The sequence below is a fragment of the Octopus bimaculoides genome, chromosome 9 (assembly GCF_046866305.1).
Source record: "Octopus bimaculoides isolate indiv1 chromosome 9, ASM4686630v1, whole genome shotgun sequence".
Lineage (NCBI taxonomy): Eukaryota > Metazoa > Mollusca > Cephalopoda > Octopoda > Octopodidae > Octopus > Octopus bimaculoides.
Window position 1 is genome coordinate 3,130,882 of NC_142936.1, and position 16,774 is coordinate 3,147,655.

Consider the following 16,774-nt stretch of genomic DNA (forward strand, 5'->3'; position numbering starts at 1 on the left):
ATGTATGCATCTATATGTGTGTGTAGATATCTATGTGTACATATTTGGGTATATTTGTTTTTAAGTGTATATTTGCATCTATATATGTGTCTGCACACACACACACACACACACACAGGTAGGTTTCATACAACTGTGTATATTTCAGTTTAAGAATGTATATTTTTATGTGGTATGTATGTGTATGTCAGTGGTTGGGGGGGGGGATATATAATGACATTAATTAGAATGAAGAATAGCACTTCTTTAATACAGGATTACACCATACCAAAAGCTGACACGTGTTTCGATTATGTAAGCATTTTTGGAAATAATTCAATGGCGCAAGTCTACAAATTAGTCCATATCAAATCAATTGTTTTATAAGATATATCCAAAAATTTATGCTAGCATAATTTTTTCAAAGCAACCCACTTGCATGGAAATCAAACAACGACTGGAATTTTAGCATCAATATATCTTTGATTAGTTCCCTATATTGATGCTAAAATTTCAGATTTTGTTTGATTTCCATGTGAATGGGTTGCCTTTAAAAGTTTCTGTTAGCATAAATTTTTGTGAAAAATCTGATATCACAATTGATTTGATATGGATTGATTTGTATTTTGTACCAATGAATTATTATATCCAAAGATATTTACATAGCAGAAACACGTGTTGGCTTTTTTTAAATTTTTTTAATTTACAGTGTAATCATGTATTGAAAATTTATTGTTCTTCTTTCTAGTTAATGTCTTTCTAATATGCTCTGGAATTTTGGAGCTTTTCTTAAGTGAACTTTGGATTTACTAAACAACCTAGGAGTACAACCACAGATGTAAATTTTATTTGGGTTTTATGAACTCCACCTCATCATCATTTAATGTCCACTTTCCATGCTAGCATGGGTTGGACGGTTTGACAGGAGCTGGCTAGGCCAGGGGCTGCTCCAGTTGTTTGTTTTGACATGGCTTCTATAGCTGGATGCTCTTCCTAATGCCAAACACTTCACAGAGTGTACTGGGTGCTTTTTGTGTAGCGACACACCTGTTAATCAATATAGTTAGCCAAGTTTGGATAGCTTCAGCGTGCTGAGAAGATATCTGCCTGTATTTGTAAATCCCTATTACACATATATATATATATATATATATATATATATCATCATCATCATCGTTTAATGTCCGCTTTCCATGCTGGCATGGGTTGGACGATTTGACTGAGGACTGGCGAACCAGATGGCTACCAGACTCCAATATATATATATATATATATATATATATATGTGTGTGTATATGTGTATTTGAAGATCTGTGAAACACAATGAAAATATCTGCTGAGAACATCAACTCACAAATTCTATGTACTCAGCAATTTAACCTGTATTTATGTACATATGTATATATATCTATCTATCTATGTATGCCTGTATACATCCATCCATATATGTATATATACATTATACACACACACACACACACACATATATATATATATATATATATATATATATATATATATATATATATATATATATATATACATCCACATATGTATGCATATATACACACATGTACATGTGGGTTATAGGATTGCTTTTTCTCTGATAATTTCATATTGTTTAGGAACCGTTTTTATTTTTCCAACTTTTAATGCTTAATGATTTCCCTATTCGCAGTTCCACTCTCTCTCTCCCTTTCCCTTCCCCATCTCTCTCTTTCCCCCTCTCTCTCTCCATCTCTCTCTCTCTCTCCATCTCTCTCTCCCCCCATCTCTCTCTCTGCAAATATATATATATATATATATATATATATGTTGTGCCAATAGATTATGAATTATTTTTGTCCAGGTATGGATTTTATTTTTCTTGCTGTAATCAGACAATTGCTTCAGAATTTATCCTTCATCAATATATTTTGGCAATGTTCGAAGTTAAATTTAAATTTAAAAGCAACTTTCTCATGACTGTTACTAATGAAATGATCTGGAAGACCATCGTTCTTGGTTTCTAACGAGTTCCCTGATTAATAAAATAGACAGCAAATTGGCAGAAACATCAGATGAAATGCTTTGCAGTATTTCATCTGGCTTTTGAAATCCGAGTTCAAATCTTGTCAAGGTCAGCTTTATCATCTTTCTGGGTTTCATAATGTACCTTTGTGGGGTCGTCGACAAAGGGTCCACAGTTTAATAATTTGGACATTGGGGTCCAGATTGTTAGGTCATGGGTTTGTTGTCTAACAGACATGGAGATTACTGCCCCCATTTGATCCATTTGGTCCATGCAAGTATGGGAAAAGCTACAAGCATTAAAATGATGATACATACACACACGTATGTGTATGTGCATTTGCATGTATGTGTGTGTGTCTGTGTGTCTTTGCATTGCCAATCTCTGACCAATATTGATACTCTGTCTTCCATAACCAGAATGTCCTGTTCAATTATTGAAAAAAGTAAAAAAAAAATAGATTTAATCTTTAGTTATGTTTTTTTTGTGTTTTGTTGTAATGTTTTTTTTTTTAATTTCTAGTTTTTCACCAAAGATAGAAAAGCACTGCCTTAGTGTCTTAAACCATAAAGTGGAGAGGTGAGGTAGGGAATGATTTATTGGATAGTGGTGGTCATGGTTGGAGCTATATCCTACCCGAGAACAAAAAGACATCATGGATATGTCTTGAATATCTTTGATCTTATTAACCAGGGGCCAACCAACGACAGCAGCAACAACAACATCTCCGACCACAAAAGGCATCTCACATAACAATTCCAAAGAAAACAGCACAAATGAGCCAAAGATAATGGTTATGAGCAAAAATAGCACCAATGTCACCAGCTGCTTCAGATGGGCCAAAAATAGAAAGAAAACTGGAAACCATTCCAAATGGAAAACAAAATTAAATTCTTTGAATTCCATCCAAAAGTATTAATCAAAATTTATATCTAAGAGTGTGTGTGAGTGTGCATGCCCAGGTGTATGTGCATGCAAATACACATACATGCACATACCCACAAACATACACATGCACACAAATACATTTGTTCATACATACATACAGAAGCACACACTTATATCAAATATATATATATTTACATACGTACAAGTATCTCATAAAACATGTATGTATATATGCAGGAATGTATATATGTATTAATCCATTACGTCTGGCTTATATTGATTTGGGTAAGACATTCGACAGAGTCCCATGGTCTATAATTTGATAGTCACTATGGAAACTAGGTGTGGATCAGTAGCTCCTGAGGGCTGTACAAGCTATGTACAAAGGTGCAGTAAGTAAAATGGGAGTCGACAATGTGTGTAACTGGTACTTAATTTATCGACAACGAAAGGATGAAGGGCAAGTTTGACCTCGGGAGAATTTGAATTCAGAATGTAAAGACAGACGAAATGCCACTAAGCATTTTGCCTCGGTTTCTGTATACCAAATCCACTCGGAAGGCTTTGGTCGGCCCAAGGCTATAGTAGAAGACACTTGCCCAAAGTGCCACACAGCGGAACTGAACCTGGAACCATGTGGTTTGGAAGGAAGCAACTCCTACCTAGCTGTTTGTCTGTAGATGATTAGTGAGACCCAATGCTCGAAAGGAACTGAGCCACTACACCTAATAATTGTGGAAAAATTATGAGAAAAAACCATTTCTGTTCATTTTTATCAAATATTTTATAGTGTACCAAGGATTTTCTATACACAATATACATACTTATACATAATTTATACACACATATATACGCATGCACACATATACAAATTTATTCTCTATTATTACCTTATTGTGTTACCTTGACGTTTTAGGAATAACTTAGTCTTTTTTCCAGTGTGATCCAATTGTCAGGATATTTCCAATATACCTTAACTCCAATACTTGCAGGCTACCAATTCCACTTGAGTAATTCTTCTACGCTTGCCTTCAACTTTTTTTGAATGACTGAATGTTTAAGGTTGATCAAATTCTTGACATTGCTTCCAACATCCAATACACTTTTAATCAAAGGATTTACAATAATCAAATGGAATGGTAAAAGTAAACTTGCAGATTTACTTCAGTTTTTCTCTCTGACTAATTAGGAAACTTGCTATTCTGTTTCTTTATTTCAGTGCATTGAACTTGTCGTAACAGATGAAGAATCGTTATTCTCATAATTAAGATTGGCTGAATGAATCTGAATCAGAGGCATCATTAGACGAAGCAGCTTCCATTAAATGAAGTTCAGATTTTTAAACAGTTAAGAAAAATGTTTTATTTTATACAGATTCTGCATTTAATCTAATGCAGTTAAGCAAAACTATTGCATGTATGAATATCGAGTTGAAATTAATTTATTCATTTTTGTATTTGGTTTGTAAATCAACACATAATGTGAATTCATCTGTTGATACAGAGTTTGTTGACTTTTGGAAGGGTCATTTTGCCAATAATAAACACACGCTGGTTCTATTTCACTTCATTTATTATTATTTGTTTATTGATTAATTATTTAATCAGTTAAGTAGTTGATTGTTTAATTAATCTTTCAGTCAATCAATGATTTAGGTTTGTGAAAGAACTTCCATTGGTGTTTGCAACCTCATCAATAGCATTCCCCCTCTCCCAGTCATGAATGATGACTAAAGGCCTTTGACAAACCTGATTGATTGATTGACCAAACAATTAATCTGTCAATTAGTTAATTGGCTAAATAGTTAACCATTTGACAAAGAAAATGATGAAGAAGTGAAATAGAATCAGTGCATGTGTTTATTATTGGCATGATGACCTCCTGAGACACAAGTAAAAAATATATTCACATATACAGTATTAAACCACGAATACAAATCTATATGACTAAAATAATCTTTTCTACATTTGTTTCCTAGCTTTCTGAATTTGTCACTGAAACATTTTGTAACATAGTCAAGCGCACCAGTTATTATTGGTGTTTATGAGACTTTGAAATTCCTCTTTGAAGCTGCAGCTTTTGAAGTGGTTGTGTAAAAATATTCTCATTGATCTTCAAAGTAATTTTCACATCTGCTGGGCAGCTGACCTCAGCGACTGTTTATAGAATTTTCTTTTCTGTCCCAAACAATTATATTGAACCTATTGTAATGTCACTAGGTGAAAGTCTTGATAGGAATGTTTTACCAGTATTCCTTCAGTTGACATGTATGAATATCATCATCATCATCATCATCATCATCATCATCAACGTTTAACATCTGTTTTCCATGCTGGTATGGGTTGGACAATTTGACTGAGGTCTGGAAAGCAAGCAGCTGTATCCAGGCTCCAATCTGATCTGGCAATGTTTCTACAGCTGGATGTCCTTCCTAGTGCCAACCATTCCAAGAGCGTAGTGAGTGCCTTTTACATTCCACCTGCACAGGAGCCAGTCAGGTGAATCTGGTATCGATCACATTCTGATAGTGCCTTTTATGTGCCACTGGCACGGGGTCCATTCAGGGGCTACTAACATCGCCTAGTATCTATATATATATACATATATATATATATATATATATATATATATACACACACACACACACACACATATACATACATGCCTGTGTATATATACACATACACAAAGGCAAAGTGGCCGAGTTCCTTTCAAGTGTTGGACCTCACAGAGGCAATGACCGAGACCTTTGGCATTATGTCTTGCTTGAAGACCCATCAAGCGGAGCAAAATCACATGCAAATGGCACCCGTACTGGTGGCACGTAAAAGCACCCATTACACTCTTGTAGTGGTCGGCATTAGGAAGGGCATCTAGCCGTAGAAAACCATGCGAAATCAGACTGGAGTCTGGTGCAGCCTTCCAGCATGCCAGCCCTGGTCAAACCGTCCAACCCATGCCAGCATGAACAACAGATGTTAAATGATGATGATGATGATATATATGTATTTGTGTATTGATTACTTTCCAATAGATCATCTCTGTGACTCTAATCATTTACCTCGACTCTCGTTCGTAAACAGTGTCTGCACTTCTGAGTGGAGATCTCAAATTGGCTTCGTTATTATCATAGTCAAAATTAAGGGTGGATGATGCAGATGAGAGGGTATGTGGTTGGGGTGGGGTGGGGGTAGTTGAGAGGATGACTTGTTATTTTCTGGTTTATTCTTTAAAATGTTGGAAATAGCTCGTTAGTCTGTTGAATGTGGAAGTATGGTCCATTTTAATTAATGAGGAGGGGGGTGGGGTGGAAAGACTTTCTAAAAAGAAAAATACAAAAATCAAAAAAAATGAAACACCAACTAATACAACAGCAACAAGAACAACATGATTGCAACTTTATGAAAAGTAAAATGAAATGATAGAAAGCTAGACCTTCGTTAAAATAATTAATTGAATGATAGTAACTAGCCATAGCTCACACACGCATACATGCACAAACTCACACACATACATGTACACATATTCACACACATATACTCACACTCATGCACACACATACTCACGCACACACATACTCACGCACACACATACTCACACACACAAACTCATACGCACACACACACACTCACACACACACATACACACACACATACACACACTCACATGCACACACTCACATGCACACACTCATACACTCACACACACACACACACTTGCATATATTTAGTATAATTCGGGTGAAGACCTCGTAACATGCCTACATGGGATCTTATGTTGTTATATGGCTACCACATGTTATCCTACAGTGGGGAATATTCCAGGAATGGATACTCAAGCACAACTCCTCGTTGCATGAGACTAATACAAGCATAATACAACACAAGGATGGAGGGTTGCAACATTTGTTTCTGCACCCCACACCATCTTTGAGTTGCTGAGTTTATATTCAAAAGCCATTATAGAAGGTTGTTCTTTATAATTATTATAGACTGATTATGTACAAAACTGTGTGAGAGGTGTAATTGTGTCTGTGCATGTGTGTGTGTAGATAATTAATGGTGTAGATGTAATGACAAAGAAATTTTCTTTAATGAGCAACTCAATAACAACTGCAACAAAAATAAATAAAAGGCAAAAAACAGTCAGTTAAAAATGCTACATGTTGTTAATGTGTTTATTAGTGAATATTTGAGCATACGCATTTATTTGCTTCCCTAATTAAAAATAAAATTTTTGTAAAACATCAACACTCTAGATTTCTTCAAATGTTCATTTTTGCAGAATTCCAGTCACTTATCAAAATCAAGTAAAAAAAAGAATACAAATTAAAAAGTAAGTAAACAATGTTTAGTTGTTAATTTTATGCTGTAAGGAAAAGTGAATGCACTTGACATTTCAGACAGTAGCCCTTCAACAAAGGAGAAAGAGAATATTTATTTTTAAGGTGAAGAGAAAATGTATGTGTTTAATATTTCAAAATTTTAAAAAGAATATTTATTTGCATCTGAAATTTTATGTTCTGAGATGGTTGTCAAGTAATTTATTTTATTATATTTAAAGAATCTTCTTTTTAATAATGCTGTCTGCATATTTTTTCAATAAGACAGCTAGATGCCTATTCCTAACCCTTCATATTCTAATCTCTTGTCACCAAATATGTTTGTACATCTAATTCGTGTAAAAAAAATTTTTTTGTGATATCCAACTTTCTATACAAAGAATCCCATAACCTGAATCTGACACACCTGTATTCATGCATACTTCCTCATTGTACAGAACCCTAAACAATAACACAACTCCAACTTTGAACAAACAAAACCTTCCAACAATAACTTTCTACCAGCCCACACCTTACCTACTTTCTTCCTCTCCTTTTCTGTCCTCCTTCCTATACTTCTACTTCCTGGATCTACATACACAAAGCATAAATAGTTCCATTTACCCAAGAAAAAACAACTTGCTCAAGATTATATAAAGCCAAAAGAAGCTCAAGTGTATTATAGTACACTGAAGTCTAGCAGACTAAAACTGCAAACACACTGTTACCTCTCACCCCTCTATGTATAAATGTTTAATAAATACCACACACTCACATCTATGTGTGCGTATATACACACATATATATATTAATTGCTGTTAAGGACATCATCTTTTGTTTAGCAACCATGACACATTCTACCAAGTATATTAAAGGTTTATAAGTCAGTATTGTGCTACATTTTCGTGTTATACATGTTTCTATTATTGATCGCATATTTTTTACATAGATGTATTCATATACAAATCATAACTTTCAGTGCTAGCTCTAAATTCTATACAATATCTGTAGAGATAACTTGAAAGTGATACACACACACACAAATTTGTAACTGCAAATATATATATATTCTGATGCACTGAAATTTTTAAAAACAAAATGATTCCTGTTTTAACAGTTTCCTTCAGAAAAGTCTTCCTCACTGCTTTAAATGTATGTGTCCATAAATATTGTTCTTCTGGAACTATATTGAAGTTCTTAACAGAATAAAAGCCTGTCACTAACAAAGTGACAAGACTTTCTTATTTGAATTTAGTTTCAGACATTTGTGTATATGCATTTGTGTGTAGTTGCAGGTATACAAAGGATGTATATATGTATGGTGTCTTAGTGCAATATTTAGGACTTTTTAAAAGAATAAAAGCTGATCACTTACAAAATGACAGAACTTTCTTGTTTGAGTCAAAACAGTTCCAGAGATTTCTCTGCAATGTGTGTGTGTGTGTGTGTGTGTGTGCATGGTTGAATGTATGCAAGGAATTGTATGTCTACTTCTCTAGTTGGCAGCTTGGCAGTTATTTACACAAATACACATTCATGCAATCATATATATCTACTATGTATGTGGGAAATTCTGTCTGTGGGTGTGTTTGTGGAGTTGTTAGCTATCTCCTCCTACATCGTTTTATCGATTTTGATGAAACTTGACACATGAGTAGAACTCTTGTCTGAAAACCACATGGCATACTCAGATTGTTGAAAAAAAAAATCGATGATAGGGCCCCTGGAAGGGATCCTTATATATAACTAATATATTTTATTTTAACAGCCAAGGGAAATAACCCATTCATTTTCCTATATTATTTGGTATAAATCAAATTGAGTATGCTTATTTAGTATTTGAAATGTTGGTTATTTTCGCAATTTATCCAGTACAACCCTTAGGTAAATAGTATTTTCCCAAACAATAGATCCACTTATTTCGGTTAGTGACTTATTCACGAATATACCAACACTAGTGCCCCTGAGGGTAATATTCTCTGGGAACACACAAAAGCCCTTTTCATAGTTATTTATTTTGAATTATTATCTCATATCTGATTAGCCTGTTATAACGTAACATGCTTCACAATTTTAATATACATACCTTATTAGTATGCACGTATAATACATAATATTATAGTATACACGTATAATACATAACTTAGAAGCAGCGCTATGGATGTGCCAGCGCACACGACATTGAGACATGGCCACCCTCACACACTTCTCATGAGGAATTCCGGAAGGAGATTCATGAGACCAATGCTGAGACGCATTGCTTATAACAAATATATAACCATATATAACCATATATGAATATATTGGCCTTTCATTTTCACATACTTATAATAGACTTTCTGGCCATTTAAGTACAGAGGTGCAGTTGTACTGGTGCAATCACATGGTGTATTTTTGTTTGTATTCTCAAACAGTGGTATTTAGATGTACATTATCCGATAGGTTCTTGCTCGGGATGTGATTCAAGGGGGATTTGGCTGTTATTTCCTGTAGGTCATGAAGCTACATACTGGCTTCACCATTGCCTGTTACAGCGATATTTTCTATTGTTACCTTTATAATTATTTATTTATTTATTATCATACCTGGACGACAAGTGACTAAATAACTCAACATCGTCTACCAATGTTTCTATGTTAAATCATGTCATTTTTTTGTATTTTTGTCCATTTGATGGAGAAAGACAACAAAGTCTCTTGGTCTAAAAAAAACAACAACAACAACCAAAAACTTGGGTAAGAAAAAAAATTGCCTTTAGCCTTCGTCTGTTGTGAAATGACAACGAAAGGTCGAAGCAAGATAGCTAAAAGTCAACAACATTTTATAGAGATTTGTTGAAGAATTCTGTCCATCAAAGAATTCTTATTTTAGTCACTGAATAAGTCTTTGATTCTTTTGAAGTGATTTGACCATAAAACGATAAATAGAAAAATGTAGGAATATCTCAAGATAGGTGCTGGTTAAGGCTGTGTGGTTGAGAAGCTCACTTTGTGACCATGTGGTGTCAAGTTCAGTCCCATTAAACAGCTCTTAGGGCAAGTGTCTTCTATTATAACCCCAGGGTGAGCAATGCATTGGGAATGAATTTGGTTGATGGAAACTCTGAAAATCCTGTCATATATATGTACAGATGTTTATGCAAAATTTGGGGCCTTGTGCCGAGAGTAGAAAAGATTCTTGTTTAAGAATAATGCATGTGTATGTATGTGTGTGTACACCTTTGTCTTGACCTCATGTGATGATTGTGAATGAGCATCTTCATCATCATCATCATCATACAAGCGATGCTGTTAATTTCCAGTCTTCCATGGAAAAACATGTCTGGCCATGAGGAAATATTACCCTGTTTGGAAATAGGTGAAGGTTGATGACAGGAAAGGCATCTGGCTGTAGAAAATCTGCCTCAAATCATTTTGTCTGTCCCATTGCAAGCATGGAAAAATGGACCCTGAAACAATGGCAACAACACTTTAAAGTGAGCCAACAGGAGAGCCTCAATGTGGTAACATGATTGCTAGAAATAGCAACTACATTTTCCTCAAATCATATCTGACATAATGTTTAATGTAGTTTGATGTATGAAAGATGTGAAATAATAGACGGAAAGGTCATGGCCGGAATACTTCTGAACATAGGTCTGTCTGTTCACTCAGAACTGACATGGAGCAAAGCTACAATAACATTGTACAAACATTAAATGTTTTTTCACTGACCCCCAGCAGTTGGTAGTTTTGCAATGGTTAATTTCTAAAGCTCTGTTTGTAGAGCCTCGATTTGCTGCCAGCAGCAGATCTGACAATGGCCATTGTATTTCACTTATTGCAGATACAAATTGTTTTAACTCAACGCCGTCAGTGGTGACGACATTGTGAGGAATGATTATTATAAATATGGCTGAAGTTTGTTCATTCATTGTTGATGCAATATTACTCTTGTTTGTAAAGAAGACTGTTGTTGTTGTTGTTGTTGTCATCATTTGTTGGTTTGCATTGCCTGAATTGTGCAATAGATAATAAATATATATATATATATATATATATATATATATCTCGTCGTCGTCATCATCGTTTAACCTCCGCTTTCCATGCTAGCATGGGTTGGACGATTTGACTGAGGACTGGTGGACCAGGAGGCAACACCATATATACATATGCATGTACACACACATATGCACACACACATATATATGCGCACACGCACATATATGCACACACACACATATATGCACACACATGTATATATGCACATATATATATATATACACACACACACACACGCACACATATATATATATGCACTTACACATGTATACACACACGCACATATATACACACACATATATATGTGTACACACACACATATAAACACACACACATATATATATAGACGTGTGTATATAGGTGTATGTATGGTTGTATATATGCATGAATGTATCTGCAATGCAAACAGTAGCAAACCCATTTGTTGTTTCTGTGTATTTTTCCTGAACCATACCATTCCTGGTTATAGATTTCCAGCATTTCGTTCACTGCTTTTCCATTGGCAGGAATAACAAGGGAGTCTCTGTGCAACTCAGGCAGAGTAAATACGTACGGTATTTTTATTTGCTGCATCGATTCATTATTTTAACTTGCTGACTTCATCATGTACTTTAATGTCCCTTTTTCCTTGCTGGCATGGGTTGCAAGGTTTTACAGGAACTGGCAAAGCAAGGATCTATGCCAAGTTCCAGTGTTTGCGTTGCCAATCACATCTTCAGAGCTTCTATTTTTTACTTGTTTCAGGCATTACTGTGGCCATGCTGGGGCACTGCCTTGAAGAATTTTAGTGGAATGAATTAACCTCAGTGCTTGTTTATTTTTAACTGGTACTTATTCTATCAGTCTGTTTTTGCTGAACCACTAAGTTACAGGGACATAAACACCACCAACACCAGTTGTCAAGTGGTGGTGGGGTCAGACACACACACACGCACAGGGTACAGTGAATAAATCGTCAAAATTACACAGAACAAACACTCACAGATATATGTATATGCAGACACACACTTACATTCATTGCTGCCTGACTGGCTCCCGTGCTGGTGGCATGTAAAAAGCACCTGCTATACTCTTGGTGTGGTTGGCGTCAGCAAGGGCATCCAGCTGTAGAAACTTTGCTGGATCAGATTGGAGCCTGGTGCAGCCTTCTGGCTTCCCAGCCCTCAATCAAACCGTCCAACCCATGCCAGCAGGGAAAGCGGACGTAAAACGATGACAATGATGATATATATATGTGTGTGTGTGTGTGTGTATGCAAATGCAGAGTGGACGCACATACACACACAGAACAGACAAATGCTTACATATACGCACACACACAGCAGACAAGCACTCACATATACACACATACAGAACAAACACTCGCATACATACACACACATACACATGGCAATTTTACTTAAGATTTTACTTAATGTTGGGAGACTTTACAAATGCATTCAGATGCATTAATTCACATATATATTCAACATACACATACACACACTCAGACAGACATATAAACATATTCACACACGCACACACATTCATATATACACACATCCAAAACAAGCCTCTGATTAAAATAGCACAGTTATTTTTTACCTCTTCAATTTTCTAAGATTTCAATTGTTTTTTTTGTTTTTTATTTTAAAAAAAATTTTCTTTCTTTCTTTTCTATTTTTTCCTAATTTCTTAGGCATGATGGCTTAGAAATTTTATAGGTATATCAATATAGTACTATAGTTACACACACACACACACACACACACACACACACACACACACACACACATACACACACATGTGTATATAGACGTATTTACATGTTTTTTGTGTTTAAATGTGGCTGCCTGATTGTTTTTGAGGATGTGTGTGTGTGTGTGTGTGTGTGTGAGAGTGCCTGCATGTATGTACTTGTGTGTGGGTATGTACAGAGATGCTTGTGTATGCAGCTATACAGGTGCTTTTGTGTATGCATATAACTGTATGCATGTCTATGAACATGTAAATATGTGTGCATACTTGTACATGTGTATATGCATATGTGAGAGTGGTATGTTAAATTTCAAAACATGTATATGCATACATCGAAGTGAATGCTATAAAGTGGTCTGTATTTTTTTAATATAATTTTATAGCTCATTTAAATACCTTCCAGTTGTGTGTGTGTGTGTGTGTGTATACACAAATGCTGGAGTTCTTTAGTTTGTTTTCAGGCATCACAGCTCATGCTGTATTTAAGTAGTACCTTCCAACTGTTTGTGTATGAATATGTATGTATCATCATCATCATCATTTGATGTCTATTTTCCTTGTCAGCATGGGTTAGACATTGGTATATATATTTTTGTTATACATGTGTATCTGTAGCACTGTGTAGGCATGGCTGTGTGGTAAGAAGCCTGCTTCCTGATCAGATGATTTGAAGTTCAGTCCCACTGCGTGGCACCTTGGGCAAATGTCTTCTGCTATAGCCTCAGGCCAACCAAGTCCTTGTGAGTTGATAGGTAGGTGGAAACTAAAAGAACCCCATCATTTCAGGCCTTGAATGATAATATTGATTCCCTTTGGTGGCGTCAGTGAAGCTGCTGGCAAATAGTGAGCAAACAAACAAGAGTCCAAACACGACAGAAAGTGAATATACAAACGAAAATGAAATAAATATAAATCATACAAACGAAATAATATTCGAGACAACGAGTGGACAAAAGACAAAGATGAAAACGAACGTGACAGAATGTGGACAGAGAAAGGAGATGAAATGAAATGAAGAGAATAAGGCCTTATTGCTCAGGCATTGAAAATATAAGTAACGCCAGGGAGAGTATGCTGGAAGATTGGAAACAAAATGAACACCAGAGAGACAACAGACTGAGTTGAAAGTGGGAGAAACAAGACTGGCTGCCTTGGCGATTGGCAAGGAAAGGAAATGGAGAAAGGAGGTGATGGGGACCAAAGGTCATGTGTCAGTGGTAGAAGGCAGAGGAACCTTTCAGCACTCCCTCATATATTTCTGTCTTTATGTCTATAGAAGATGCTTTCTCAAGACAAATACTCTAGTTTCCAGCATTTCTACAGCATATCTGTGTTAAGTATTATATACAGAATGCTAATTTGAACTAATACTGCTTCTCTCATCAGTAACAAATACACACACAGATAACCTAAGTGCTGTGGTTCATATTCCCTTTTCTTTAAACATAAAAACTTGTATGGATAATATCTTCCTTAACTTAGGAGATAAACACTTTCCCATATGAGTAGGTTCCATATGGGTTCCTTTAAGTTGTGCACCCAACATAAAAAAAGAATATTTGTAGGTAGGCTCACACCTGAGACAGAGGCAGGATGCTCCTGCAGAGGCATCCAATTCCTCTCTGACCCATGCAAACATGGAAAAGTGGATGTTAAATGATCATGTGTGTGTTAATATTTTGCTTAGGTGTATGTATATATATATATGTGCTGTGCACGAGAAGACTCGGCAAGCCAAGTAAGATCGTTGCCAGTGCCCCTGGACTGGCTCTTGTGTGGGTGGCACATGAGATGCACCATTTTGAGCGTGGCCGTTGCCAGTACCGCCTGACTGGCTCCCGTAGGATTTTCGAGTGAGATCGTTGCCAGTGCCCCTGGACTGGCTTGTGCGGGTGGCACATAAAAGACACCATTTCGAGCGTGGCCGTTTTCGTGCGGGTGACACGTAAAAGCTCCCACTACACTCTCTGAGTGGTTGGCGTTAGGAAGGGCATCCAGCTGTAGAAACTCTGCCAAATTATATTGGAGCCTGGTGTTGCCATCCGGTTTCACCAGTCCTCAGTCAAATCGTCCAACCCATGCTAGCATGGAAAGCGGACGTTAAACGATGATGATGATGATGATGATGATGATATATAGTGCCCCTTGACTGGCTCCTGTGACAGTGATACATAAAAAGCACCATCCAGATGTGGTTGATGCCAATGCCACCTGACTGGCTCCCATGCCAGTGGCACATAGAAAGCACCCACTATACTCTTCGAGTGGTTGGCGCTAGGAAGGGCATCCAGCTGTAGAAACTCTGCCAGATCAGATTGGAGCCTGGCGCAGCCTACTGGCTTGCTAGTCCTCAGTCAAATTGTCCAACCCATACCAGCCTGGAAAGCGGATGTTAAATGATGATGATGATTATGATATACATACACTATATATATGTGTGTGTGTATGTATGTGAGTGCACGTATGTATATGTGTGTGTATGTGTATCTGTGTATATTAATATTTTGCTTAGGTGTATGTATATATATATATATATATATATATATCATCATCATCGTTTAACGTCCGCTTTCCATGCTAGCATGGGTTGGACGATTTGACTGAGGACTGGTGAAACCGGATGGCAACACCAGGCTCCAGTCTGATTTGGCAGAGTTTCTACAGCTGGATGCCCTTCCTAACGCCAACCACTCAGAGAGTGTAGTGGGTGCTTTTACGTGTCACCCGCACGAAAACGGCCACGCTCGAAATGGTGTCTTTTATGTGCCACCCGCACAAGCCAGTCCAGGGGCACTGGCAACGATCTCGCTCGAAAATCCTACAGGAGCCAGTCAGGCGGTACTGGCAACGGCCACGCTCAAAATGGTGCATCTCATGTGCCACCCGCACAAGAACCAGTCCAGGGGCACTGGCAACGATCTTACTTGGCTTGCCGGGTCTTCTCACGCACAGCCCATTTCCAAAGGTCTCGGTCCGTAGTCATCGCCTCGGTGAGGCCCAATGTACGAAGGTCTTGCCTCACCACCTCAGCCCAGGTCTTCCTGGGCCTACCTCTTCCACGGGTTCCCTCAACTGTTAGGGTGTGGCACTTTTTCACGCAGCTATCCTCCTCCATTCTCACCACATGTCCATACCAGCGCAATCGTCTCTCTTGCACGCCACAACTGATGCTTCTAATGTTCAGCTTTTCTCTCAAGATACTTACACTCTGACGGGTATTCACATTGACATTACACACACACACACACATATATAATCTTAATATTTTGTTTAGTCGTCTGTATACACACACACACACACACACACAGACTTACCCATCCCATCTCCAAACCATAAATATACAGATCGTGAAAAGGCAGAAATATATAAAAAAAAAATAAAGCAAATAAATAAGAAATGATTAAGAAAGCCAACAGAAATAAAAAAGAACAAGTGCAAAAAGTTTCTAAAAAATTATTAAAATAATTTCCATTTATTTATATTTCAACATTTCCTAAATCTTTTCTCTTTTTTTTTTTCTTTATTCACTTATGGATTTTAATTCTGTATTTGTTGGGTATTTCTGCAGGGGTCTGAAGTTGTGTGTAGAATCAATACTTGTTAGAAAAGTTCAGAAATTATGAATCATTTTTATGTGCTTCTATTTGTCTTTTTTTTTTTCTTTTACATTCGCACTTTCCTCTCTTCTTTGTTTCCTCAAAAAGGATAAAAAAAAATATCGATAGAATAAGTAACGAGCTTTAAGAAAAAGTGTACGGGGGTTGATTCATTCAGCTAAGATTCTTTAAGGAGGTGCCC

The 16,774-nt window shown here is 36.6% G+C and overlaps 1 protein-coding gene and 1 long non-coding RNA gene across 11 annotated transcripts in view; one reads left to right on the forward strand and one right to left on the reverse strand.

Moving 5' to 3' along the window:
• LOC106869147 (5'-AMP-activated protein kinase subunit gamma-1) overlaps positions 1-16,774 on the reverse strand; it is a 481,652-nt gene that overhangs the window by 374,672 nt on the left and 90,206 nt on the right. The window lies entirely within an intron of this gene.
• LOC106869149 (uncharacterized) overlaps positions 1-16,774 on the forward strand; it is a 131,790-nt gene that overhangs the window by 8,828 nt on the left and 106,188 nt on the right. For both annotated transcript variants that reach the window (XR_016243011.1, XR_001409375.3), the window contains exons 2-3: positions 4,098-4,224; positions 7,163-7,213. This is a non-coding gene — a long non-coding RNA (uncharacterized LOC106869149). The remainder of the gene's footprint in view (positions 1-4,097; positions 4,225-7,162; positions 7,214-16,774) is intronic.